This window comes from Passer montanus, unplaced genomic scaffold (genome assembly GCF_014805655.1).
Source record: "Passer montanus isolate IOZ18808 unplaced genomic scaffold, ASM1480565v1 scaffold4, whole genome shotgun sequence".
NCBI classification, from domain to species: Eukaryota; Metazoa; Chordata; class Aves; order Passeriformes; family Passeridae; genus Passer; species Passer montanus.
In genome coordinates, this window is record NW_024368818.1 from 14,818,185 (window position 1) to 14,836,226 (window position 18,042).

Here is an 18,042-nt window from a genome sequence, read left to right on the forward strand (position 1 = left end):
TTCTCATTTTGCAATGTTCAAAAATAGCTATTTTCAAACCTTGCCTTTTCACACATACAGTTAAAACATTTAAAAATTCCACTGTGAAAGATGCAAATGAATACACTTATGAAGTAGAACTATCCTCTCTGATTAAAAGCTTCTCACACAGTTTTGTCCTTTCATCATATAGACTCATACTGCCCCAGAACACTTAGGAATGTCAGAACATGACCTGAAATAAATAGAATTATAAAATGATAGAACAGTTTGCATTGGAAGGAACCTTTAAAAGCCATCTAGTAGCAACAGCCCTGCAGTGACCAGGGACATCTTCAACAAGGTCAGGCTGCTCAGAGCCATGAGCCAAACAGATCTTGAATGTTTACAGAGATGGGGCATCCACCACCTCTCTCAGCAATCTGTTCCTGTGTTTCACCACCCTCATCATAAAAAAAAATATTTCCCTTATATTAGTCTGAAAGTAATAAAAAATTTAAAAAGTTAAAGGTCCTCTGACCAAACTGTGGTATGAAGATAAATATATAAAAATATCTTTACAGCCAGAGAGGACTGTTACAACTTTAGTGGCCATGAATTGTTAAACTTGCTGCATATCAGCTGTACATGTACATGTTTCCATACCATGGCAAATGTGAGCTATTCAGAAACACCTTAACTGTCTGTGTGCTTGCCTCAGTCAGGCTGAAGGGAACACAGATCACTGTAGTGCACTTTCAGTTATAGTTAACCCACCATAAACTGCCTTGACAGCAGCAGTAAGTGAGGATGTGCATGGGTGGACCAGTTGACACAGTACTTTTATCCCTCAGTAACTTGTATAACAGCTCTTGTTCATGTGTCTCAGTCTTCGATCACCCCCTTGACTATTTTTATATCACAAGGCATTATTGGCACACCTCTTTTTTATTTTTTATTTTGTAAGCTGCAAAGTCTCGCTCAGCATCATTTTAGTGACTCCATATTGTTAATTCAATATTTCAACTGCTCAAAGATTTTTAGCAAAAGTAATGGTCCAGGTCAGACTTGTGCCACATTACCAGTTGGATGTCAGTCAGATGCTCCTCTCAGTCCAGATGCTCCTTCAAATAACAACAAAAAAATCCACCTCTTTTTTTGATTTCAGAACATTCTGTTTAGATATGTACGATGTTACTTAAAGACAGTGTTACCATGCTAGATGAAAATTGTACTCTTGCACTGTATATGGAACCATTTTTTAATTTAAAGTATGGCTAAAATTTATAGCTGGACTATAGCACTATTTAAGTTCTATTGAAGCCAATTGCAAAATCTATGCCACCTTCTATGGCAGGAAGCTTGAAGCCTATCCATATTAATTTTTTTAATAAATCAATATTAAATGCTTACATATCACTATAAATTGATTGAAACATTTAACAGTGCAACGTCTTTGCCGTTCTGTCCTCTTCAAAACTTTGGGCACTGAGGATCATGCATGTGCTCTGTAGGTTACTGCACTGCTTAGGACACGTGTAGTAAGATGCAAGTAAAACAGCATAAGAACAACCAAAAGACAGCATTTGTGTTGGAGAGGAAGGGAGAATTTATTGACTGAAGTATCTTTATTTCCATCCTTATTATTCATTTGAAGAGATAAACTATCATCATTATCACTTAAAATTAGCCAAAACCAAGAAAGAGGTCCAGGAGTCTGATTAAGGCATCACTGCAGAGTTTTTTGTCTGGATGACAATGAAGTCTCTCAGTGCTGAAGAATAACACCATGAGAGCAAGGAAGTAAACTGTGACAAAGGCAGCCTAGTGATAGAAGACAGAGTAAGCAAAGGATTGACATCCAGGATGTATGGATCCAGTTCCCAGCTCCATCACTGTCTAACTATGTGACCAAAATCAAGAATCCTCTGCATGTCCCTCCATCTGTAATGTGTATGAGACAATATGGAATTAGCACAGTGGCATTAACTGTACTTATATTTTTAAAAAAACTTTGAACTTCACTGCATGGGACAGGCTGCAGTAATAAGGATTTTTCAGACCAGAGAGGCTTGTTCTCCCATTGCAGGGGTCTGCTATTTTATGGCAGCATCTGTGGCATTCTGTCTGTAACACTGGGTCTTGTGTTCACTAGAGGTGAACAGAAGAGTTCTGTGGCTGCTACATCCAAAACAGGCTTTTGTGAATCCTTGTGGATTAAACATCAAGAAGATAATTTCTTGCACATAGAGAAGGTTGGCACAATGATCCCTGTGGTGTCTTAAATCCCAGCAGGATCAGGGCAGTGATTGTCCCCTGTACTTGGCACTGGTGAGACCACATCTCCAATCCCGTGTTCAGTTCTGGGCCCCTCACTACCAAAAAGACATTGAGGGGCTGGAGTGCATCCAGAGAAGGGCAGCTGAGCTGGGGAAGGGTCTGGAGCACAAGTCTGATGAGGAGTGGCTGAGGGAGCTGGGGGTGTTTAGCCTGGAGAAAAGGAGGCTCAGGGGGGACCTTATTGCTCTCCACAACTGCCTGTAAGGAGGCTGCAGTGAGGTGGAGTCAGTCTCATATACCAAGCAACAAGAGATAAGACCAGAGGAAATGGCTTCAAGTTGTATCAGAGGAGTTCAGGTGAGAAACTAAAAAAAATTTCTCCACTGAAAGGTGATCAAGCAGTGGAATAGGCTGCCCAGGAAAGTGGTTCCTCATCATCCCTGAAGGTATTTGAAGTCATAAAAATGTAGTGTGTAGGGACATGGTTTAGTGATGGACTTGGCAGTGTAAGATAAGGTTGGAACCCAATGATTTTAGGTCTTTTCAAATCTACATGACTCTGTGATTCTATCTGTGAATCAGTTGGCTCCAGACTCTTCTACAGCACTTAGAGCTGTTCTAGCACTATTTGTTGTACAGAGGGGTCCTAACCAAAGCTCATTACTCCACTTGTGTTAGGCTTCTCATGTCACATTGAATTTCAATTAACAGTCTGAAGAGTATATAGTCTGTGCAAAATCTAATAAACCAGGGGACACATGGCTGCACAATGCCAATAGGTATCAAGGTATCTGATTTGAAAATCACTACAATGAAAGTTTATAACTGCAGCTCAATTCATTTCGTGAGAGGAAAGATAATGCCATGGAAGAAGAGACACTATACAATTCTGCTTTATATGTCAGAGATTCATTCTCTGGTAAGCTTAAAGAGTATTTCATTGGCATTCTATTAGATACCAAACTGTTAAACGCAAGGCCACAGCACAAAGAGGTTTCTTAAATTACTGGAGGAATAAATTGGGTCTTGTAACATGCTTTGTAATTTCAATTGCATTCTGCAGCAACTCTCAAATCCCCAAGAGTATATGGAATCCCACTCCACAATCATTGTTTCCTTCCTGCTGCTGAAAAATAGCTTAAAAAATCCTAAGACGTCAATGATTAATCTAAGTGTGCATTTCATTGCTTTTATAGCTTTTTTTTGTAATCTTCTTTCTAGTTTTTTAATCAAGAATGTGACCATCTCTTTTATTCAATTTGCATTCAAGAGAGGCTTGCACATTAGATGAAGTACATTCATGTGCATCTGACAGCAAGCACTCTGCAGCTTGGAGATAATGAATCTAAATCAGATTCAGGCTTTATTTTGCAGCGCCAGGTAAATTTTAGAGGCCCAGCATTTGTAATTTATTTCTCACTAAGATGAAAAAGTCATTTTGATGGCTACTGTCAGCCAATAGGAGATAAAAGATGAGATGGCCCCTGCAAGGCACTGTTCAGTGGCTGAACAAAAGTAGGGAGAGAATTTGTGGATGCAGAGAAAAAATTAATTTTACACCTATAAATTTATAATACATCCCAGCTCTGAAAAGCACATAAGCTAGAATTTTAGAATTAACAAAATAAAGTATGTGAAAGAGTCCACACGGAATCAATAAAGTCAAAAGCATATGTATGAGTATATATCTTCTTGTGGCACTGTGTGCATGAGCCAAAAATGCTTATAATCCTGTGCACTTGTTAAAAATATCCCTGCCCAATAACCTCAGCAGCCAATAATGGGAGATCACATATGCAACTATTTCTGCAGCCCTCTTAGAAATGAGACACTACAGATACAGCACTTCCCTCACTCGCCAAGTTCTCACTTTTTGCTAATCCATTGTAGAAGGGCTGTGTAGGAATTCCCACCTTTGCCATTTGACCGCTCCTTTGTTGTAGCCCGAGGCAAATGATTTCTCCCTGCCTACATTCCCGGGCTGCATCAGAAACATCCCAGCAGGTCAGGGAAGGGATTCTCCCCCTTTATTCCACTCTCATGAGACCCTACCCAGAGTGCTGCATCCAGTTCCAGACCCTCAACATAAGAAGGATGTGGACCTGTTGGAGCAGGTCCAGAGGAGGCCATGAAGATCTCAGAGGTCTGACAGGGTGGCTGGTGTACCAGCTGGATGGTGGGAAGAAGAAAGCTTTGGCAAGCTGGCATGATATTGACTTCGCTTTTATGCAAATTGTTCCTGAGGAAGTCAAAATCTCCAGATTTTTTCAGTTTATAGCTACACAACATAAGAATAGTGGTATATTTCTTCTTGTGTCTTCTGTGCACTAACAAACTCCCTGATAATATTCTGGCCTCAGTGACGCACATACTCCTTCCCTTCACCATCTGGGTCTCCCCAGGAGTGTGTCCATTTATGACAAAATTTTTAGGGAAAGACCCAAAAACCAGACAGACAACCCTACTTCCAGGAGTCAAGAAGAAAGCTTTGGCAAGCTGGCATGATATTGACTTCGCTTTTATGCAAATTGTTCCTGAGGAAGTCAAAATCTCCAGATTTTTTCAGTTTATAGCTACACAACATAAGAATAGTGGTATATTTCTTCTTGTGTCTTCTGTGCACTAACAAACTCCCTGATAATATTCTGGCCTCAGTGACGCACATACTCCTTCCCTTCACCATCTGGGCCTCCCCAGGAGTGTGTCCATTTATGACCAAATTTTTAGAGAAAGACCCAAAAACCAGATAGACAACCCTACTTCCAGGAGTCTTTCCCCCGCCCTCCCCCAAGTATGAGGTTTGAATATAATCATTGCCTACAGCAGGGATGTAAATATCTTGAACACACCTAGAACAATGCATGAAATCATGTGCTCTTTAGGGAGAAATCATAAGATTGTGGAATGAATTGCAACAGTCTATTCTACTGAGTGCCTAGAGGCAAGGCAAGGAAAACCAACCATATCCATCTAGTCATCTTTTGCTCAGCAGTCTGTTCTTTTCTGCATGGACTGTATAATTTATCCATGAATATATTAAAGCATATTTAAAAATACACATGTAGACAGCAACACTAAGAGAAGGGTAAGATGGAGAGTGTCCCACTACCAAGGCAGATGTGAGCTTCATGGGAGGGATGAAGGTCCAGAAGTGTTGATCTTAAGATGAAATTGACCATGAAATTGAACTCCTTCCACTGTTTTGGGAGGGTAATCAGAGCACTGTTTTTCCACAGAAGTAGTTGTGGTGATGGTAGTGGTGATGATGTTTTCACCATTTCAAAGGATACAAGAGTTCATTTATTAAAAAATAAAATTAAATAAAAAGAGGGATGCAGGGACCTGTCTTCTTCAGCGAATATATAATTACAACATAAAGAAATACAGGTTATATACATGATATAACTAAATGCATAGTAAATACATTATATGTACAATATACGGTGTATGTAAATTTCACATAGGGAATTTATGGATTATATGCGGCTTGAAATGCCTAACCAACCACGGCTGTTCACAGTCCGGGACTGAAAAGTTCTTTGAGGATGCTCCTTAAGCACTAACAGCTCCTCCGCGCGGCTCCGCTCCGTGTCCCGCCAAGGCCCCGTGTCCTTGTGCAGGGTGCCCAGGCTCCGTGGCTCACGGGCACGGTGCGGGCACGGCGGGCGGGCACCGCGAGGCCCGAGCCGGGCACCCCGCAGCCAGCGGGCTCCGGGCGGGCGCGCCGCTGTGCCCGGCGGGGGCGGGCCAGCCCTGGTGGCGGCCGGCCGGGGGCCGCTCCTGCTCGCCGTCACCCGGGCCCGCAGCAGCCAGGCGGGGAGCGCCGCCCCGGCCATCAAGAAGCGAGGCTACGACATCACCAGGAACCCCCACCTCAACAAGGTGGGTGCCTTCGGGCGGGCTGCGGCAGGGCCGTGCGCGGCCCGGGCCTCGGGCAGGGCGGCGGCGTGGGGAAGGCCCGGATCGCTCCCTGGGGACGGCCCCAAAGCGGTGAAACGCTGGGCAGGGCGAGCGGCCGTGGGTTGGGCTGAAAGGAGCACGGGATGTGTGCTGGGTGCCCAGCTGCGGGCTCGGTGCTACGGCCTCCTGTGGAGTCGGGCACCTGCCTCCCCGCTGACCGCTGTCCTGCTGCCGCAGTGACACTGACACAGCCTGGGTAGGGCAGAAGTGACCTTGCCTGGGAACTGAAGCTGTGTGCCTGAAAGCACAAAAATTGGGATGGAGAAAATACAACTTCTCTTTAAAGTCCAATACCAAAATCTTAGTTACTTTTTTTTTTTTTTTTAAACGCATGTAGCTGTGAAACGGGTCATTTACACCTTCATGATGAAACGAGCATGTGTGGCTGTTCTTGTTTTCACTCTTCCTTTCATAGCATATCCATAGCTGTGTGTGCTCCACTACCAAAGCAATATCTCTCCAGGCTGAAGATGTGTTTATCATCAACACTGTGGAAACATTAACAATACAGTTATAAGAAGAAGAATTAAAAAATGCTTTTGGAGAAAGTTTTTAGTGAAGTCTACAAAGTATGTGAAGTGAGACTCCATAACTTAACTCTACACTGCTTTTCATAATTTGAAGGGAAAAAAAAAAATCTGGATGCCAGTACTGGGATCAAACATGTCAGACTCAATAATGTTGGGTTCTACTTTATTGTGTTAATATTAATAGAAATAACTACAAGTGCATTATTTACCTAAAATGTATTAAAGCAGGTATTAAACATGGTACTGACATTGATTGATTGATTGATTGATTGAGTTGTGGCTATTTGTCATATGCTTGTACACAGTTATCCAATCCATGAGCCTCCTCTGTTGTCTTCCAGACTGGAGACCCTTTGGATGACCTCTTTTGCTTTGTGTAGGATGAGCTGCATCTTCTGGTGCCATTTCAGCATCCATAGAGATGAATCCCAAAGGTCCAAGGCATGCGATGACACTGAATATTACTGACACTGGGTATTACTGAATATGCAACAACTTTGTAGGCAATCTGGTTTGAATCATTATATAGTGCCTGTGTGTAAGGCTGAAGAGAAAAGGGACTGCCAACTAGGTCATAAATAACAGTAATTTGTTGGCATTAAGAGGTTTTGATGGGTGCTTCATGGTAGTTACAAAGAGTGACATAGCTAATGTTTCTTGTTTTCTTGCGTATATTGATTTGAACTGAAAAATTAATACTTTGACCTTTCCTCTATATAATGCAATAATAACACACAGTTGAGTCTGGCTGATGAAAGAGTCGATTTTTAACTACTTAATGTCCTGTTTTATAATTCTCAGAACTGAGGCTTTTCTTGAGTGTTTTCCCTCCTCCCAGTGAAATAAAGTATTTTTCTTGACATTTAAATGGAATTTTTGTCCATGTGGAGAGAGGGGTAGAAAACTGTTCCTGTTAAAGGAAGAATGTACTGTAGTGTGCCGTGTTTAATTGGGCATGAGAAGTCTCCCAGCTGGCCTGTGTGTTTGCTGTTTGCTGCATTTCTCAGTCACTGAGATAAATCGTCTGCACAGCATCCAAGTCAAGACAGAGATGGCTTACATCTGTGGTGAGAGATAAAGACCGCCTGTGTATGCACCTAGGTAACCCATCATTGCTAAACGCTCGTGACCTCTTTCCAGACTTTTCTAAACAGGCTTCCATTTCTATGTGGCTCTTAGCAGTTCACTGTAGCCTCTGAAGAATTACCTGTGTTCAGCTGAAACGGTGTTTTTCAGGCAGTTCATATGTTGTCAGCGTGGGATCGGTGGCCCTTTGGTCTGCTGTGCTGCAGCAGTGTAAATCAAAATTAGGGATCCATAATTTAGCTAGGTTTTCAGCTGTTGTACTCTCATCACATTGCAATTACTCTTTACCCTTTTGGTAACTAAATGCAAGCATGGGGTTATTGCTGTTTTTCTACAGTGGATCTCACTTTAATCTAAATTTTCAACTGATTGCAAGCAACTCTGCAGGGAATAGTCCTTACATCTCTCCAAGAACCTCTGAAAAAAAAGTTCAAAAGTGAGACTTTGGGCAGCAAGTGTTTTGCTGCTTTAGTCAATACCATGGCTGTTTTATAGGTTTTGGATGAAGTTTCAGCTGTCAGTCTGAAGCTGTGAAGTGTGTGGTATTTATTCAATGAAGAACACTGTCCCTTCAGCAGAATTGCAGACAGATTTACAGTCTGAGGTTATTGATCCAAGTTTTTGCTTGCTTACTAGGTTGAAGGTGCTTTGAAGAAGAAGCAGACTCAAAATCCGCTGCTGGCAGGTCCTCTGTAATATCCTAAATATTAGTAAAAGCTAATAGCAGGCTGTCCTCTGAGAAGTTCCCCTGGTTTCCAAAACTGCCTGAGAAGAAGAAGAAAAATAAATCCAAAAACTATTTATGGATTTAATAAATTGGCAGTTGTTTCTTCCCTTTGGTATTTGTTTACTATGAACTACATTTCTTACTACTGTGGTATTCAAATACTGTTCTTCCGTGAGTTGTGGACTGTGACAGTCCATGTTTAATCCAAGGACAGGACTTGGGAAACATCATTTTTATGAGAGGTACTTGCAGCTTTAAAAGGCAATAGCAGTTGTTATTTGTCTGAGGAGTCTCAGAAATAACAAGAGGGTGAGGAAGAACTTGTCACATGTTTTTACGAAGTGCTTCATGAAGAAATTCTTTTCCAGACCTTGAACACCACAAAATCGGAAAACCTAGAAATGTTAATAATGTCGGATAACCACAGAGCACTGGTGAGAGTGTTCTGTGGTAATCCAATGAAAACTGGACTTGCTGAGAAAGAAGGCTGTTTTACTGTGGGACCTCAGCCATGTGAAAAGCTGATTCAGTGCTCAGACCCTAGGAGGAGAGATGAGGCTTCCCTTACCAACTACCTTGTTTATCAAAGCTGCCGTGTGTTTGGTATGGTCAAGTCCATGTCCTTTTCTCCCTGACACTGCTGTCAGTTCTTAAGATTTGTGCAGTTCTGTTCATCACAGATGTGCCTTCTATGATTCCCAGTTTTTCTCGAGACTGTCAAATTCATGTGCCTGTTTTGTATTTGAACAAACACAGGCTGAGCTGGACAATCCCCAGTTTGAATGCAGTTCTGTTCATCTCAGATGTGCCTTCTATGATTCCAGTTTTTCTCGAGACTGTCAAATTCATTGCCTATTTTGTATTTGAACAAACACAGGCTGAGCTGGACAATCCCCAGTTTGACCACACATCTGCAGGGACTCAAAAATCTTATTGTGTCCAAAATTGACTGTAACTTTGCTCATGACATCTGACTGGAAGGCTGATGACGCTTCTTGCATTTTTCTGGAAGTTCTAATTTTGAGATAAATCATGCCTGCTTGGAGATCTGCCATCACAAACAGATGCAGCACTGGAGGTCACAGTTTGTTTTCAGGGTGGCAGGATATTGCCCTATTTGAAGGGTTAAGATAATCCATTAAACTTTCCTGCAAGTGCAATGCAGGGATCTGACTTTGTGTTCTCTCAGTACATCTCTACTCTCTACTCCTCTGATGAGAGTAGATACTCTCTACTCCTCTGATGTGCATGCATGTTCTCCATTGTTTTTCATGGAATGTCATGATGAATTGCCAAAAAAAACCAACAAAAAAACACAACAAAACAAAATTACTAGTCTAGATCTGTAAGAATCAAACCTTAAAGAACTGCTGTAGGTTTCTGCAGCATTTTTTGAATGTACTGCTGTATACATGATTAAAATGCAGAAAGGTTGGTTGTCCTTCAGCTTTGCAGGGATTGAAATTGAGCTAACTGAGGGTTCTTTGAACAGTGTCAGTAATTTGCCACTGCAGCTGAGAAACAAATCGAGTGATCTTGCACACGGCTGCACTTGGCAGCTGTGGTGAAACAGAGCTAAAATTAGGTGGATTTGTAAAATGATTTTATTTTAAAAGAATTAGTACTGAGCACAAGAGCAGTGTGTCTGAAATTAGTTGGCAAGATCAAATCGAGGCAGAATTCTGTTTTCAAAGTAGTGAATCTCTCTAAATCCACAGGATTGAGTTCTTACAACTGGAGTTTCTCTTGCAGCTGGAGTTTTCAGTTGGCTAGCTTTAGGTTTGGATAGATCCATAACAACTGAGTGATGCATGGGGCTTTAAGCGTGTGCATTCCGGCGTTTGTTAACTTACCATCTGTTCATGTTTTGCAAAGGAAGGATATGAGGTGGGCAGAGTTTAGAGGTTCCCCTCATATTTTTTCAGGAGCCTGGAACTATTTGAGCAAAGTTGGGGGGGCAAATTTTAGACTGGACAAGTTAATTTAGGGGAAAAAAATCCACTGGGGGTTACTAAATAGTTTAAAAAAACACATGGCTTATAAAGTCTCCAAACTGAAGATGGTGAAAAGATGGGAGAGTGCAGTGGAAGAGTATCCTATTAGCCTGAGTTATTTACTCTTCTTAAGGCTTGTGGCTGCTGCAGGAGACAGGATGCTCACGTACATGAACTGACCTGATGGTACTATTGAGTTTCTAGGGATGTCAAACAAGACACTTGCATAGCCAAACCCTGCAACTTTACACCAAGTTAAACTATAGCTGAGAGATGATGTTTTGTAAAATCAGCTTCTAAATACTCTAGAGAAGAAATGTGAGTGAGCTGGAGCACTGTGCATCCTGGTAAGCATTCAATGGTGCCCGTAGCAGAGAGGCTCTTTACATGTTTGTGCTTCATTAGTTCAAGCCAAGGTGCATGTATCCCCCATTACTTCAACTGGAAACAAACTCCGTAGAGGTGAGCTTTGGCCAAATATTTTGGCAAATGAGGTGGTGTTCTGGAAATATGATTGCTCAGTTAGATTTGTTTTGGCCATCATCCTGGCACGTCAACTTTCATTTTTATTTGCTTGGTGTTAGTGTCAATCATATATTTTTCTGAGGCCAGACTGTCTTTTGGCAAGGACCTTTCCTAATGTTTTGGTGCCAAAGAACTTGTTGTTATGGTGTGGTCAGCAGACTGAGCCCAAACTAAATCTGTTGGTGCTTCTGGTATTAGCAGCAGCCTGCAAAAGTCCCTTTACTCCCCCAGCCTGGATTCCAGTTCATCTCTCTTATCATAGCCAAACCAAGAAGCCATCTGCCTTCCTGTCTGCCTGCATAACCTCTTGCCAACACTGTTACTCTCCCCTTTGAGATGCTGCTAATGCTTTGGGAGTACCGTTCCCATGGAAAAGCTTGGAAGTGCATAGGATATCTGTTGCTGTGAGGGTGAGAGGGGGGCTGATGCAGACCTTGCCTCTGTGCTGTACTAATCTGGTAATATGTTGGTCCTTGTTTTCCCTTCAGCCTTTATAAATGAGATTGAGAGATCTTGGAAGCATTGGTTGGGCAGCTTTTATAAGTGCTGAGTTTATGCTTGCGCTCAGTATAAGATTTTAATAAAAATAAATTGGTTTTGGAACAAAATGCTTCTTTCTGTTTTCTGAAAATGTTGTAAAAGTACCTTTAAAACTGCCTTTAAGTTGACGAAATTCATCAGTTTGGCAGCTGCTTATGTTGCTTTCTTTTCGTCATGCCCTTTCTTTTGGAGAAGCCTTAATCTTTACATCAGGCATGTTTTGGTAAGGCAGAGCCAAGAATGAATGTAGCTCTGGTTTCATAGGATGGGCTAAGCTTTTCTGGCACTTGAATAAAATTTGCACTTAAGTAACACAAACTCTTTGGTGAAGAATATGAAAATTGATATTGTTGCAGTTAGAATGGATGTAGTGCTGAATACTGCAGGTTGTTCACATTCCTATTCCTTGCATCTAGTGAAATATGGGGTAAGCTACTAGTTGATTACTTTGGAAACACTGTAGATGTTGTCAGGAGGACTGAGCATATTATGTGTGGGGTGAACAGTATGTGCTCCACTGACCTCGGCACACTCCAAGCCTTGTCCCTCATAAGTGGCACGACATAGAATGTCACTGATATCAGAGGCTGTGCTGCTCTTTGACGATCAGTGCTTGTCATAATTAGTGATGATTCACCTGAAAGTGCTGAAAGGCAGTGCTGACCCCCAAGATGAAGTGAAGACCTATAGTCTGTGGCTCAGTTTTGCTTTCACATGGTTTGGACGTGCAGTACTGTATGCACTAGAGATGGATCTGGCAGCCTTGTAATGCTGTGTGGCAGATTTTGACTACTGAGTTTTTGATTTTCATGTGTTAGATCTGGCATTGTTAAACAAAACTGGACCTAGAGCTAATTCCATTTGACTTGATTTTGGATTACAGAATCACTAGGTTGGAAGAGACCTACAAGATCATCAAGTCCAGCCCATGCCCTAATACGTCAACTAAACCATGGCACCGAGTGCCTCATCCAGTCCTTTTTCAAACACATCCAGGGATGGTGACACCACCACCTCCATTGAACTGGATGCAGCCTTAAGAGTCTGGCGTCACCAGCGCTGAGTATAAGGAGGGATTACCTCCCTGCTCCTGCTGGCCACACTGTTCCTGATCCAGACCAGGATGCCCTTGGCCTTCTTGGCCACCAGGGCACACTGCTGGCTCATGTTCAGTTCCATCATCTTACCAGGTACTGAGGTCAGGCTAACTGGCCTGTAGTTACCAGGATCCCCTTCCCACTTTTTTGTGGATGGATGTCACATTGGCCAGCTTCCATTCCTCTGGAACCTCACCAGTGAGCCACGGCTTTACAAGCCCTGGCTTGTAAAGAGTGGCTTTACAAGCTCATCTGTCAGCTCTCTCATCACCCTGGGATGGATCCCATCTGGTCCCATAGATTTATGAACATCCAAGCAGCTCAGCAGTTCTCTGACTGCCTCCTCCTGCATAACAGGGGAACCTGCTCCCTGATACCATCTACCAACCCAGGAGGACAAGCCGTCTTCCCACTAAAGACTTCAGCAAAGAAGGCAGTAAAGCACTTCTGCCTTCTCATCTGCAGTTGCTAAGTTCCCTCCCTCATCCAACAGAGAACAAAGTTTGGTCTTACCCTTCCTTTTGCCATTAATGCATTTGTAAAATATTTTTTTATTTTCCTTTACAAAAGTTGCCAAATTAAGTTCAAACTGAGCTTTGGCCTCCCTAATTTTTTTTCCTACGTGCCCTAGCAACCCTCTTAAATACTTCCTGAGAGACCTGACCCTCCTTCCAAAGATGATACATCCTCTTTTTATTCCTAAATTCATTCAAAACCTCCTTGCCCATTCAGGCTGGATGTTTGACTCATTGACTCATCTTTCAGCACACAGGGACAGTCTATTCCTGTGCCCTCAAGATCTCTGTTTCGAGGCTTGCCCGCCTTTCCTGGCCTCCTTTGTTTTTAAAGGCTGATTCCCGAGGAACTCTCTGAAAAAGTTGCCTAAATAGGCCAAAGTCAGCCCTCTGGAAGTCCAATGTAAAAGTCTTATTGATGTTCCTCCTGATTTCACCAGATACCAAGAACTCTATAATTTCTTGGTCACTGTGCCCCAAGCCTCTCCCACCAGCCCATCTCTATTTGCCAACAGCAGGTCTAATGTAGTCCCTCCCCTGGTGGGCTCACTCACCAGCTGCGACAAAACGTTGTCCTCCACACACTAAAAGCTTCCTAGACTGCCTCTTTTTTTACTGTATTAACTTTTGCTGATGAAGACAATGCAGATTGAATTCCTCTTTGCTTCTGCAGCAGTCACCTCCAGAACACTTGGTGCTGTTACTGACCTTCATTCAGAGATGAGAAAGGAAAGGTTGTTCTTTAATGAATAACTGTGCTCTCTTGATATCCTTTGCTGAAGGTGGGACAGTTACAATTTTTTATAGTATTTAGGCCCCTTCAGGACTTTGGGATAGTTTTCTTTTCTGGCGTCTGTAAATGATGCTGATCTACCTTCCTGCCCTGCCTCACTTGCCTGGCTGATGGGACATACTGTTCAAACATACCTTTTGGCAGCTCTCCTGTACTTTAAGTGTTTTACTCATTCTTCTCTTCAAAGAGAGCCTCTGCCACCACATACCCCCATGCAGGCAGGACTCTGGCATTTCTAGCACTGAGCCCCTGGCAGAGGTTGGGCCTCGAGTTTGATAGGGAAGCTGCCAATGCACATGGCTGCTGTAGCTGAGAGCTGGATGCTGCCCTGCACAGAAGGAGTCTTGCCTCTACCTCTTAATTAAATGGCATGCAGTTCTATAGATAGTCTTATTTTTCTGGGGAGTCTTTAGGTTTTTTTGTTGATTTGGGTTTTGCTTTGTCTCTTTCTTTTCCTCTGTTACTTATTTTTTTGTCTTTTTATCACTGAAATACAGACTTGCTACCAAACCATGAACAGCCTATTGTAGCACTTACCCAAATAAATTCTTTTGGGACAGACTTAGCTTTAGAGCTGTTGTAAGCAGGTCAGACAGGCCTTGGTCTTTGGTGGAGAATAAACACTGCTGAAATTCCCTCTCTTTCAATAGATGGCTTAGCACAACAGCAAACATGACTACTTTCAGTTTAGAATGTGCTCTAGTGGAGATGATGAGCACGTTTTTAATTTTTTAACCTCCTCTTTGAGGTCCAGGGGTGACACTTGTTATCTGTCCCCCCAGACAATGTGACATTTTGATAAATGACTTCTGTATTGTCAGCCTAATACAATATCTTTCTTCTAAAAATGTTTTAAATGGCAAAGCTTTTTATAGTTCTGCAGCTGCCAAGCACAAAACTAAGACAGGAACTGAGCAGACTATGGTTCTGACAAAGAAAATAAGGCCAATGCAAAAGTTTTCTGCATATCAACATTTTCTGCTTTGCAGCTCTCTGTTGCACATGTAACCTTTCTCAACATGTCGACCCACAGAACTGAAACAGATTTTCTGTACATTTCTGTATTGTATATATAAAAAAAGATTAGCTCCACACCTTAGAGAATTCTATTCTGTATGTCTAGCTTAAAAAATGGTAAGTCTGTTTTATAATAGGTCCATATGTATTAGCTGTGTTCAGCCTCATAAAACATGTAGTTAAGACTACATTGTTTCTAAATACTGGAAAAAATAGGTTATTTCAAAACCCAACAGTGCTATGTTCTCCTGGGCAAGATGTCTTGAACGTTTTCTCTTTGGCTGGGCCAATGGATTTGTCACTTTGCCTAGTGGTTAAATTCATTATGGAAACTATTAAATTCTTTTTAATCTTCATTTGAATGGTTTGATGTAAAACCTGCAGGTGATTTCATTATATTTGCATTATTTGTGATTATTATAAATGAGAGAATGGATTAAACTGCCAAATCCTGTTATTTTTTTTGAAGTGTCCAGATTATTAAGGGTTTCTGTTGTCAAGATGGTCCAAGCAGGTAAGCAGGGCAGAGGCTGGAGCAAGCAATAATCTGTTTTATTGTGCCTAATGATTTAGAAGTGGGGAAAAGGGGAGAAGTAAGTCCAGGGATTTTCATGTTTGTAGCCCTTCTTCTAGTGACTATTTTTTCATATCCCCAGCTAGATTACTTGGTCCAATAAACAAAGAAAGAAAAATCCGACAAAAAACTGCAAACAACCCTACCACCACCCAAGCCAAAAGAACTTCTCCCTTTTAGCCATTTCTTACCTCACAGGGAATTTGATGTCTTCGTGTTGTCACTTGTGTCTATAGCTAATTTCTGTCATAAAACAACTGCCTCTGTAAATCAGGTTCCTTGATCACAATTACTGGAGGGTCAGGTCTATTCTTTTCCCCAATACTGCGTGAAGGCTTCTATATCTAGCCATTAAATGAGATCAGTAACAAAAATTGTTTGCTGAAGTGCTAAATCTAACTACTGGTGAAGAAAAAAATCTAAAAATTGTATCTCCATTGTTTTGGCTTTTATTTTTCTATGACAAAACCTCTTTAAAATCTAGCAAAAAAAAAAAAAAACACACACCAAAAAATCCACCAAAACAAACTGCTGCAAGAGAAAGTAATTTGCACTAGTGGAGTGTGCATAAAGTCTGAATTCCAGCAGAATTCAGACTCTTTTAGGGAAAAGTATTGTACAGTGGATGCCTGGCAGATACAGTGGCTTGATGTATGAAAGCCATGAAAAGCAGTAATAGAGGTGACCATGTGCTCCAGGTAGGCAGCTTTACAGAAAACTTTCCAAGTGGAATTCACTGCTGGTCTTAATACAGAGGCTCATTGTGCAGTTTCTGCTACTTTATACTCACTAGTGAATTGACCTGCCATCGATGGCTCACGAGTTTGTAAATTGTATTTAAACGCAAAAATAGATGTTCAAAGGTAAAGGTAAAATAAAAGAATTTTTTTTTGTCTCGAGTTGTAAGGATTTTCAGTGCACATACCACTGTGACTTGCTGCTCATTGCACACATGCAGCAGATTCCTCTTAGGTTTGGTAACTTGCCCAGGTTGTGATGTGCAGCAGTATTTATTCGAAGGAGATGTGGAACGTGCCTTTCACTCCATGTGCTGATGCCAGCAGCTTTTCCTGGCTTGTGTCTAGGGGGGAAAAATGCTTGCAACAGCAGAGCCCTGCCTGAGCATTGTTCTTTGGTTTCTAAGGGGCAGCGTAGGCTTAAGTCATTGGGAGGGTTTCTGTTGACTTCAGTCAACTTTACATTGAGCCTTTTTTGAATTTAGGAATAAGCAGCTGCACCCTTCAAGATACAAGATAATTTTCATTACAGACTATGAAGGTTAAAGGTAGTAGATTGTCAAATGTCATCATCTTGCTCTGTTAATAAATGGTAATTAAAATGAAAGTATGTGCAAAAAATTGTCCTTACTGATTGTTTAAGCCAAAGTCTCAAACCAAAAATGGAATTTATTAGTAATACCAATTTCTACTGATAGCTAATCCCATGAAGACTCCAACTACTCTCATAGTTGTGGGTCCTAAAAATCGAAAGTGCATGTTAGTGTTCTTTATTTTGGTGTGTCTGCGTAAACTCATTCATCTTCCATAAGAGCTTTGGAGTGACCCGCTCAGTGATGCCTTTCCAATGCCAGAAGCTGTCCTCTGACATGAAAGCAAGAAGAGCTGGACTTCTTCACAAGACCTGCTGGAGGAAAAACAAGGGCACTAAGTAAGATGCCTTGGAGAGCTTGAAGCTGTCCTGCAGAGTTCTCGTAGCTTAATAAAATTTACAAAAGTGCCTTTGAACTGTGACCTTCCAAATGTCCACTGGTCAAGGGTAATGGGGTGGGGTTACAAAAGCAGAATGAGTGCATGACTCATGCTTGCTGAAACTGGGCCACTCTTCCTAGGGGCAAGTAATTGTTTTGTATTTACCATGTTAACTATATTTGAAGTTATAACAAAGTAGTTTCTAATATAAATAGAAAGGAAGTGATGGGAAGGTGCTGGAAAACAGCAGCGAGACTCTGGCTGCTGCTGTAAAATGGGTTTAGTGTTGGCCACTTTTAAAAAGCTCATTACGTTTTAAAGATAAGCTTTAATGGAATTGGCAGTGACAGTGAAACTGTAACCAGATCTCGTTGTTTTGTACAAGTGCCTTTCAGGTTTCTCTGCAAGGTCGAATGTCCTATTGACTGGCAGCTGGACTGTTTTCCTTTTAGGAATGTAACTGGTATTTGATGGAGTTGCAAAATTAGTTTCCCAGTGAAGCCAAATATAAAAGAGTATGAGAGTCCAGCAGTTTCACTTCCTGCAAAGCTGGAAACCCTTGTAGCATTTATTAGGATTTCCTGCAGGGAAAGCGGGATATTAATCTTGTTTGACTTACAGAATCATAATATTTGTGCTGCAATTTGTAACACAGAGCAAGAAGTTTTCAATTAGTATTTCCTGAGAAACAGCAAATTCAGTAAAGTAGATACTTTTAACTTTTCAGGTTTTGTTGT

General features: G+C 41.6%; 1 protein-coding gene across 1 annotated transcript in view; it reads left to right on the top strand.

The window, feature by feature from the left end:
- The first annotated feature begins 5,989 nt into the window (after nucleotides 1–5,989).
- The window catches only part of ME3 (malic enzyme 3), a 116,961-nt gene continuing 104,908 nt past the window's right edge, over nucleotides 5,990–18,042 (top strand). The window contains exon 1 of the mRNA XM_039718713.1: nucleotides 5,990–6,120. The gene's annotated coding sequence lies outside the window, so the exon portion shown is untranslated. The remainder of the gene's footprint in view (nucleotides 6,121–18,042) is intronic.